The sequence below is a fragment of the Castanea sativa genome, chromosome 5 (genome assembly GCF_040712315.1).
Source record: "Castanea sativa cultivar Marrone di Chiusa Pesio chromosome 5, ASM4071231v1".
NCBI lineage: Eukaryota > Viridiplantae > Streptophyta > Magnoliopsida > Fagales > Fagaceae > Castanea > Castanea sativa.
This window is the reverse complement of record NC_134017.1, coordinates 51,670,331-51,682,379: the sequence shown is the minus strand read 5'-3', so window position 1 is coordinate 51,682,379 and position 12,049 is coordinate 51,670,331.

Here is a 12,049-nt window from a genome sequence, read left to right as displayed (position 1 = left end):
GAATCATTCAAGGAATTTAGACTTAATTATAACATGAACAAAAAGATTTATTCTTTGTTTGAATTAATGAATGAGTTAGTGGTGGCGAAAGGCATCCTTGGTACTTCTAGTGTTGAAGCCAATGTGGGTAAAGCTTTTACTTCTCAACCTAAGTCGAAAGGTAAGGGTAAGAAGAAGAAGAAGAATGACTTCACTAAGCAAGAGGGTAAGCAAATTGCCTTAAGGGGTGCCGACAAAGGAAATAAGAACAAAAGAAAGTGTTTCCATTGTGGTAAGAAAGGACATTGGAAGAGGACTTGTCCAAAATTTAAAGTTGCCAAGAACAAGGGTATGAAAAGTTCATTTCTTCTTGAAATATATTTGGTACAGAATCTCACGGATTCCTGGTGTGTGGATTCAAGTTGTACTAATCATATCTACAATTCTTTGCAAGGGTTTTAGGAGACCAGAAAGCTGAATGAAGGGAAATTGTGTCTTACTTTGGCTGATGGGAGCAAGATTCCGATTATAGCTGTTGGTGTTGTTAATTTATGATTTGAGTCTAGGGTTTTAATATTGGAAGGCTGTCTATTTCTATCTAATGTTCGTAGGAATTTAATTTCTACAACTTATTTAGGTAAACATGGGTATTGTGTTATCCTAAAGGACAATGTTGTAATAAAGAATGATAAAATGTTTATCTGTTCTGGGAATATTGTGAATGGTCTTTAAATTTTAACTCCTGATAAGCATGAATTATATAATTTTGAATTAGATAGTAGCTCTTATGTAAAATCATTAAAGAGAAAGTTTCATTCTACAAATGATGCATATCTTTAGCACTTGCGTTTGGATCATATTAATTCAAATAGGATTCAAAGACTAATCCAGATGGACTTTTACAGCCCATGGACTTTGATGAACTTCCTTTTTGCGAATCTTGTTTGGAAGGTAAAATGACTAAACGATCTTTTAATGCAAAAGGTAGAAGAGTCCAAGAGTTGCTTAAATTAGTTCATACAGATGTGTGTAGTCCTATGTCAACCCAAGCAAAAGGAGGTTATGAGTACTTCATCACATTCACTGATGATTATTCAAGATATAGTTATGTGTACCTAATGAGATGGAATTCCGAAGCCTTTGAAAAGCTCAAAGAGTTTAGGGCTAAAGTTGAGAATCAATTGGGTAAACGCATACAGGCCATTCGATTTGATCAAGGTGGCGAATACCTTATTGGGGATTTCAAGGATTACCTAATTCAAAATGGAATAGTATCCCAATTGACTGCACCTGAAACTTCTTAACAAAATGGTGTAGTGGAAAGAAGAAATAGGACTCTTTTGGAAATGGTTAGGTCCATGATGAGTTACTCAACTTTACCAATTTTTTTTGGGGGGTATGCCTTAGATATAGCAATACATCTTTTGAATTTAATTTCCTCAAAATCTGTTCCCAAAACACCCATGGAATTGTGGAGTGGGCGTAAGCCTAGTATGAGATATCTCCAAATTTGGGGTTGTGCAACACATGGGTTAAAAGGGAAGCCAGATAAATTGGAACAAAAATCGAAAGTGTGTTTGCTTGTGGGTTATCCAAAAGAAACTAGCGGTTATTTATTCTATAGTTGTAAGGATAACAAAGTTTTTGTTAGTTCAAATGTTAAGTTTTTAGAAAATGACTATATGAATAATTTTACTCCTAGAAGTAGAGTTGTATTGGCTGAAATGAATGAATTTGTAAATAAACAACCATTGGATGAAACTAGGGATGATGTGGCTGTATTAGATACACCACTAGACATTACTCATGAGATGCCTAATACACAAGTGCCTCGTCGTAGTGGGAGAATTGTTCTGCCTCCTATAAGATTCATAAGTTTGAAAGAAACTTATGAAGCTCTCTTCGAAGAGGCTGAATCAGATCCTTACACTTATGATGAAGCAATGAATGATATAGATGCACATCATTGGGTTCAAGCTATGAAATCAGAATTAGATTCTATGTATTCCAATCAAGTTTGGGATCTTGTAGATGCGCCTAATGGCATTAAACTTGTTGGTTGCAAATGGGTTTACAAGAGAAAGAGAGGAATAGATGGAAAGGTTGAAACCTTTAAAGTAAGGCTAGTGGCGAAAGGGTATACACGAAAAGAAGGTATTGATTATGAAGAAACCTTTTCACCAGTAGTAATGCTTAAATCTATCAGAATTCTCTTATCCATTGCTGCTCATTACGATTATGAGATTTGACAAATGGATGTCAAGACTGCATTTCTTAATGGCAATCTTGAAGAAGAAATCTACATGTTGCAACCGGAAGGTTTCATAGCAAAGAACCAAGAGCATATGGTTTGCAAGTTGAAAAGGTCTATTTATGGACTTAAGCAAGCATCTAGGTCATTTGATTTTGAACAAAATCTTGATGAACCATGTGTATACAAAAGACATCAAGACAAAGCAGTAATGTTCCTAGTACTTTATGTAGATGATATTCTATTGATTGAAAATGATGTAGGAGTAATGTCATCGGTTAAAGTTTGGTTGTCGAGCCAATTTGATATGAAGGACTTGGACGAAGCTAACTATATTCTAGGGATCAAACTTTGGCGAGATCGAAAGAATAAGATGTTAGGCTTGTCACAAGCTGGATATATAGATAAGGTTCTAGAACGGTTTAACATGCAAAACTCCAAGAAATGATTACTTCCTTTTAGACATGGAGTTCCTCTGTCTGATGACCAAAGGCCTAAGACTCAAGAGGAAGAAAATATGATGAGACAAGTTCCTTATGCTTCTGCCGTAGAAAGTCTCATGTATGCCTTACTTTGTACTAGACCGGATATTTGTTATTCAGTTGGCATGGTCAGCCGATATCAATCAAATTCAGGACCTAAACGTTGACAAGCTGTAAAACATATTCTCAAGTATCTTAGGAGAATGAGAGATTATATGCTTGTTTACCGTTGTGAGGATTTGATTCCCATTGGCTATACAGATTCAGATTTTCAGTCAGATCTAGATTTCAAATCTACGTCGGGTTGTGTTTTCACCTTGGGAGGTGGAGCCATAAGTTGGAGGAGTGTTAAGTAATCTTGTATTGCTGACTCCACCATGGAAGCCGAATATGTCGCTGCTTGTAAGGCGGCAAAGGAGGCTATTTGGCTCAAGAAATTCCTTTTTGATCTTGATGTTGTGAGAATTGAGCAAGTTCCTATTACATTGTTCTGCGACAATAGTGGAGCGGTTGCACAATCCAAGGATCCAATAAATCACAAGAAATGAAAGCATATTGAGAGGAAGTACCACATCATTTGAGACATTGTTGCTCGAGGAGATGTGGTTGTAGCAAAAATTGATGGTGCAAAGAATCTAGCGGATCCCTTTACCAAAGCTTTGCCCCAAAGGACTTTCGAGTCACGTTTGGAGGAGATGAGAGTTAGATTAGTGCATAATAGTCTTTAGGGCAAGTGGGGGATTATTAGGATTAGTGCCATTAAATTCTATTGTATAATACTATGTATGTTATTATGTATGACATTATGTATGACTTAATGTTAGGATTAATAAAGTTGTTTTATTATAATCTAAAATAATGGTAACATGAATATTCGGACATTATCATATAGTCCATGAGATGCATAGTATGTGATTTATGTGATTTAGTCACAGAAGATATAAGTCACAAGTTCTTCGTAAAATCAGAATTTTAGTTCGTAGTCGGTAATAAAATTGGACGTTTCATCTGCGAAAACTATAACATATCAACTAAAATGATTTGTCTTGATCATGGAAGTGGAGACTTCTAGTTGATGTGTTGATATGTTTTAAGAGTTAAGACATATTTAACTGGACCGCTGTGAGATTTATTATTCTCCTAATGATTGTCAAATGAATAATAAATCTCACGACTTCTATTTACATGAACTCTTAATCCTGAGAGGATAATGGACATGATCATTAAGTGTAGGTTGCTTTGATATATCGAAAGTGAGATCTATTCTAATGGTCAAAACCTTAGTATGTTGGGTAGTCACATTTAGTGTTAATGGAACATATATTCTCAAGATGAAATTCATAGTTTCTTAACGGAGATATAAAATATTACATTAAGATAAGTTTAATGGGTTCAGTTATTCATAGAGTTAGGCCTAACCACTTTAGTAAGAAGTTACTAAAGTATATATTTATGGAATTGGATTTCATAAATATATAATGAATAACTTTAAAGGATTAAACCGAGTACTCTAGGAATTAAGATGTAGTAATCTACAAAGTAGCAGTCTACATTCATGACTTTGTATTACTACGAGTATTTTATGAAGTGGTTGCATGTACAATACAGTCTTGAGATATAATTTATAAATAAGACCTAGAGTGCAATTATATTTATATAGTGGTATTAAATATAATTAATGGTAACTTTGGATTTGTCAAGAGTTGACAGAAAAGCCCAAGACTCATTGGAGCTAGTGTCTTATTGGTCCCTTTTGATCCCACTCCAAGCCACACACTTAAGCCCAATTGGAAAGGCTCAAAAGGCCAGCCCAATTAGATAATCAATTAGATACAAAGGGAGAAACATATAGTATTTCCTGTAGGAATTTTTTGTAAGAGAACACTATTTTTAAATGGTGTGTGTGTGAGAGAGTGGGACACTCTAACATTCTCCCTTGAGAACTGATTGAGAAACCACCCATCTTGGGCATTAGTGGAATTGGAGTGAAGATTGAAAGTGTTCCCGAGAACTTCTAATCTTTGGTTTTGAATTTCATCGCTCCAAGATACACTCTCTTGTTCTTGAATTCTGAAACTTACATAGTGCATGTTATCGATTGTGAATGAAGTAGATTCGTTAAATTTCCGCTGCGTATGTTTTGTATGAGATACAAACCATGTTTAGTCCTACACCAACTTGTCTACTTGTTGTTTTTGTCTCTTGTTGCTTGTGTTAAATCTTTCCTTGAGCATCTTGGTATAATTACATGTGATGGTAATTATTTGTGTTATATTGTTTTAACTGCCTTAAAGGCACGTGATTCTTGTCTTTGGTATTTGGATAGTGGTTGTTCTAGGCATATGACAGGAAATAAAGCTTTATTCAAGACACTTTTTGAAGGAAAGATTGGGACAATCATATTTGAAGATGGAAGCAAATCTATAAGCAGAGGCATTGGAACTGTGGACATTCTAGGGTTGCCGATTTTTGAAGATGTCTGGTATCTTGATGGGTTGAAGGCTAACTTACTCAGCATCAGTCAGATTTGTTACAATGGACTGAATGTTCTCTTCACCAAGTATGAATGTGAGATACTTGATGGAGGAGGTCACTGTATGTGTATTGGTGTGAGGACAGCTGACAACTGTTATGGTATAACACCAAGTATAAGCAACAAATGTTTCAGTGCAAAAATAATCAAGTTGACTTATGGCATCAACGGTTGGGACATGCAAGTCACAAACAATTAGAGAAGATTTCCAAGTGTGATGCTGTTATTGGTTTGCTCAAGTTTGAGAAGATAAAAAAGTGCATTTGTGGACCATGTCAAATGGGTAAACAAGTGAAGTCCAAGCATTCATCTGTAACTGAAGTTCAAACTTCCAGACCTCTAAAGTTGTTGCACATTGATCTCATGGGTCCTGCTAGAGTTTAATGTTTAGGTGGAAAGAAGTATATTCTAGTTGTTGTGGATGATTTTACTAGATACACTTGGGTTGTACTTTTGAAAGATAAAGCCGAGGCTCTTGAAAATATGATACATTTATGCAAGAAATTGCAAGTTGAGAAAGGTACCGTGATAGCCAGAATCAGAAGTGATCATGGAAGAGAATTTGATAACACAAAGCTGGCTACCTTCTGCAATGATCAGAGCACACATCAAGAGTTCTCTTCATCCAAGACACCACAACAGAATGGAATAGTGGAACGAAAGAATAGGGTTATTCAAGAGATGGCACGTGTCATGCTACACAATAAGAAGATGCTTAAATCCTTCTAGGAAAAGCAGTTAACACTGCTTGTCATACACTCAATCGGGTGTATTTCAGACCTGATTCCAAGCAAACTCCCTATGAACTTTGGATAGGAAAGAAGCTTGTTGTTAAATACTTCTGGATATTTGGTAGTGACTGTTACATTCTACCTGATAGAGAGAACCTAGAAAAGTTTGATGCAAAGAGCGACAATTGATACTTTTTGGGATACTCTTCCACTAGTAGAGCATATAGAGTGTACAATTTGAGAACCAAAACAGTCATGGAATCTTCCAATGTTGTGAGCAATGATGAATTAAGCTCAGATAGTCATTTAGAAAATACTTCTCCTATTCAAGAAAAGATTATGAAAGTTGATGATTCACTACCTAATGATTATGTGGGCAAGCATAGTGAGGAAGAGCTACTATTGTTGAATGATATAGTTTCAGTACCATCAAGTTCAGAACTATCCACACTGGTTCATGACACTCAACAAGAACAAAGTGAGCTTAGTCCTCCACCAGAACAGAAAAGTGCCTCCACATCTCTGGTTAAAGGTCTATCTTCTAGAGTTAAGTTGAATCATTCTGCCACAAATATATTGGGTAGTCTGAATGATAACATGAGATTGAGATTCAAGGCCTTGAATGTGATTACTCACTCATGCTATCTGTCCCAATTTGAATCGAAAAAGGTGGATGAAGCACTTCAAGATGCTGATTGGGTTAATTTAATGCATGAAGAACTTCATCAATTTGTTCAAAATGATGTGTGGGAATTAGTTCCTAAACCAAAGGGAATCAATGTGATTGGAACTAAGTGAATATTTAAGAACAAGTTAGATAAACATGGTATTGTTATAAGAAATAAATCAAGACTTGTTGCTTAGGGTTACACATAAGTAGAAGGGATTGATTTTGATGAGATTTTTGCACCAGTAGCAAGACTGGAATCCATTAGGATACTTTTGGCCATAGCAAGTCATCTGAATTTCAAGCTGTATCAAATGGATATTAAGAGTGCTTTCTTGAATGGCATGTTGCAAGAAGAGGTATATGTTGAACAACCGAAAGGTTTTATTGATCCTCACAGATCGGATGATGTCTACAAGTTGAAGAGAGCCCTCTATGGTTTGAAACAAGCTCCAAGGGCTTGGTATGATAGGTTAACTGCATATCTCACTAAGCATGGCTTCAAAAAAGGATTTGTAGATACTACTCTCTTTATACGAAAGGATAAGAATTACTTTGTAGTAGCTCAAATTTATGTTGATGATATTGTTTTTGGTACTACTAATGACTCTCTTGCTCAATCTTTTGCAGATGAAATGAAGGCAATGATCGAAATGAGTATGGTTGGTGAACTAACTTATATCTTGGGATTGCAAGTGAAACAAATGGATTCTGAAATTTACATTAACCAAGCAAAATATGGAAGAAATCTAGTCAAGAGATTTGGACTTGACAAGGCTGCACATGCTAGAACACCAATGGCTGCAAATGCAAAATTAACCAATGATCCAGCAGGTGAGTCTGTTGATGTTACATTATACAGAAGCATGATTGGTTGACTTTTGTATTTAACTGCTAGTCGGCCTGATATTGCTTTTAGTGTTGGTGTCTGTTCTAGATTTCAATCTAATCCTAAGGTTTCACATTTGAAAGTTGTTAAAAGAATCATTAAATATGTTGGTGGAACTTGTGATTATGGATTGTTTTATAGTAAAGAGTCAAATCTACCTCTTGCTGGATTCTTTGATTCTAATTGGGCTGGTAATGTCGATGATAGAAAAAGTACCACTGGTGGGTGTTTTTATGTAGGAGCCAATCTTGTTGCTTGGATGAGTAAGAAGCAAAATTCTGTATCTTTGTCTATTGCAGAGGCAGAATATATTGCTGCTGAAAGTTGTTGTTCACAGCTTCTTTGAATGAAAAAGCTTTTGAGTGATTATGGAATATCATAAGACACCATGGTTATTTACTGTGATAATTCTAGTGCTATCAATATCTCTAAGAATCCTGTTCAACACTCTAAGACTTAGCACATAAAGACTAGATATCACTTTATTAGGGATTTGGTTGAAAGAAAGATTGTTGCTCTTGAGTATATCCTTACTAAACGTCAGAATGCTAACATTATCACCAAACCACTTGATATAAGTAAGTTTGAGACACTTCGTCAAGTAATTGGTGTGATCACTACAAGAAAACTAGCCTATTGCGGCGGGCCTATTGCGACGGGCCTATTGCGGCGGGCCTATTGCGGTAGGTGCGAAAACTGCCTCTATAAGTCGCCTATTGCTGCGCTTTTTTGGCCCACTGCTATACATGAGATCTATTGCGGCGTACTATTGCGGCGGGTCAGTGACCCGCTGTAATAGACCTACTTTAGCGGCCTTCGGCTTAGATATAGCAGCGGGTCAATGACTCGCCGCAATAGACCCTAAAATTGTAGCGGGCCTATTGCGGCGAGTGCAAAAACTGCCGCTATATATCGCCTATTGCAGCGTGTTTTTGGCCCGCCCCTGTAGATGAGATCTATTGCGGTGTTTTTGTGACCGCCGCTATAGGTAAGGCTTTTGTATAAAATCAAGTTTTTGTAGTTTACAATAACGCATAAAAGATGAGTTTTAAGATCAAATGGTAAATTACATTCGATTGGCATGAAAATTGGCATGCATGTTAAGGACATATAGAAAATGTGATCTAACGGTTGGATTTCCAAAATACAAATTCAACAATAACTTATTGGTTGGTGTAACAGTTTTTAGAGTTACATTAAGTGTAACTTGAACCCAACCCTATATTTCTTAATTCAATGTGAATTTTGACAAATCTATGGTTAGATTACATTATATTCATATATTTTTCATGCTTGCAAAATTTCAAGGTGATCAAAGATTAATAGTCATTAATCAATTGTTTAAATTCAAGTTTCTGTAGTTTAAAATAACGCATAAAAGATGAGTTTTAAGATCAAATGGTAAATTACATCCGATTGGCATGAAAATTAGCATGCATGTTAAGAACATATTATTTTTTAGAGTTACATTAAGTGTAACTTGAATCCAATCCTATATTTCTTAATTCAATGTGAATTTTGACAAATCTACCGTTAAATTACATTATCTTCATATATTTTTCATGCTTGCAAAATTTCAAGGTGATCAAAGATAAATAGTCATTAATCAATTGTTTAAATTCAAGTTTTTGTAATTTAAAATAAAGCATAAAAGATGAGTTTCAAGATCAAATGGTAAATTACATCTGATTGGCATGAAAATTGGCATGCATGTTAAGGACATATAGAAAATGTGATCCAACGGTTGGATTTTCAAAATACGAATTCAACAATAACTTATTGGTTGGTGTAACAGTTTTTAGAGTTACATCAAGTGTAACCTGAACCCAACCCTATATTTTTTAATTCAACGTGAATTTTGACAAATCTACCGTTAGATTACATTATCTTCATATATTTTTCATGCTTGCAAAATATCAAGGTGATCAAAGATTAATAGTCATCAATCAATTGTTTAAATTCAAGTTTTTGTAGTTTAAAATAACGCATAAAAGATGAGTTTTAAGATCAAATGGTAAATTACATCCGATTGACATGAAAATTAGCATGCATGTTAAGAACATATAGAAAATGTGATCCAACGGTTGTATTTTTAAAATTTGAATTAAACAATAACTTATTGGTTGGAGTAACATTTTTTAGAGTTACATTAAGTATAACTTAAATCCAATCCTATATTTTCTTAATTCAATGTAAATTTTGACAAATCTACCGTTAGATTACATTATCTTCATATATTTTTTATGCTTGCAAAATTTCAAGGTGATCAAAGATTAATAGCCATATCATTAATCAATTGTTTAAATTTAAGTTTTTGTTGTTTAAAATAACGCATGAAAGATGAGTTTAAAGATCAAATGGTAAATTACATCCGATTGGCATGAAAATTGGCATGCATGTTAAGAACATATAGAAAATGTGATCCAACGGTTGGATATTCAAAATATGAATTCAACAATAACTTATTGGTTGGTGTAACATTTTTTTGAGTTACATCAAGTATAACTTGAACTCAACCCTATATTTTTTAATTCGATGTGAATTTTGATAAATTTACCGCTAGATTACATTATCTTCATATATTTTTCATGCTTGCAAAATTTCAAGGTGATCCAAGATTAATAGTCATCAATCAATTGTTTAAATTCAAGTTTTTGTAGTTTAAAATAACGCATAAAAGATGAGTTTTGAGATCAAATGGTAAATTACATCCGATTGGCATAAAAATTAGCATGCATGTTAAGAATATATAGAAAATGTGATCCAACGGTTGGATTTTTAAAATATAAATTAAACAATAACTTATTGGTTGGTGTAACATTTTTTAAAGTTACATTAAGTGTAACTTGAATCCAATCCTATATTTCTTAATTCAATGTGAATTTTGACAAATTTACCGTTAGATTAAATTATCTTCATATATTTTTCATGCTTGCAAAATTTCAAGGTGATCAAAAATTAATAGTTATCAATCAATTGTTTAAATTCAAGTTTTTGTAGTTTAAAATAACACATAAAAGATGAGTTTTAAGATCAAATGGTAAATTACATCCGATTGGCATGAAAATTGGCATGCATGTTAAGGACATATAGAAAATGTGATCCAACGGTTGGATTTTCAAAATACGAATTTAACAATAACTTATTGGTTGGTGTAACAGTTTTTTGAGTTATATCAAGTGTAACTTGAACCCAACCCTATATTTCTTAATTCAATGTGAATTTTGACAAATTTACCGCTAGATTACATTATTTTCATACATTTTTAAAGTTTTTTGATTTTAAATTTTATTTCACAGCTCATTAATAAAATGACCAAGTGACTTCACCATATTGCAGATTTAAAAAAAAAAAAAAATATATATATATATATAATTTTTGAGTTTTTATTTTATTTTCCTATAATTTATAAGTTGATAAAAATATTAATTTAACTGCAATCCAAAGTCTTCATCTAATCATTTTTTCCACGTCATCATTTTAATTTTTAAAACTAAATAGTGTGAGAGTTTTAATAGGAGTCTCTCTCTTTTTTCCATAATCTTAAAGTTTTTTTTTTTTTTTAAATTTTTACGTGAGTCTTTCTTCTTCTTCTTTTTAAAAAAAAAAAAAAAACCTTAAGTGAGTCATTTAAAAAAAAAAATTTATGACAAGTAGTATTTTTAAACTAAATAGTGAGAGAGTCCTAACATAAGTCTCTTTCTCTTTTTTCCTTCATCCTAAAGTTTTTTTATTTTTATTATTATTATTTTTTATACGTGAGTCTTTCTTTTTTCTTTTTCTTTTTTTGTATTGAAACCTAATGTGAGTCCTTTTTATATGTATAAAAAAAAAAATCTAAAGTAAAATATTACTTTATTTTTTTAAAAATAGAGTAAAAGATTACTTTATTGTTATTATGAATTTTATTTTATTTAAAATAATTTTTTTTCATTAATTTACACATGATTCTTAATTAAGATAAATATAAATATTAAATATTACTATTTATAAGATATTTATGTCTTAAATACATTATCATTTTTTAGAGAAAGAAAAAGAAGTTAACCTAAACAAACTACCAAAAAAAAAAAAGTTTTGGTTTTAAAGTTTTATAATCATATATAATTTTCAATATTTTTAACAAAACCATTATTTAATTTAAAAAATATTTATCTATGTTAATATAATTTCACATCTAAATATTTTTTCTAAAAATATTGTATTTATTATAAAAATATTTTATACTTGTGTTGAATATTGCAATAACTTTACTAGAATAAGAACTAAGAAGTGCCATTAATTCTTTGGTTGATTGACCAGTCAAACCCACTTAAGCCATATCACAAAGACACAAACGTATTTGATATTTCCCAAAAAAAAAAAAAAAAAAAAAAACTTGTCTGCCTCCCCCACCTAACCCTCAACGTGGCAAGTATCCAACCACATTTAAAAAAGCTGAATCCCCTCTCCTTATCTAAAAAGTCCAAAACAAATAATCAAACTCAAATCTCTATCTCTCCCCCTGAACTGTTTCT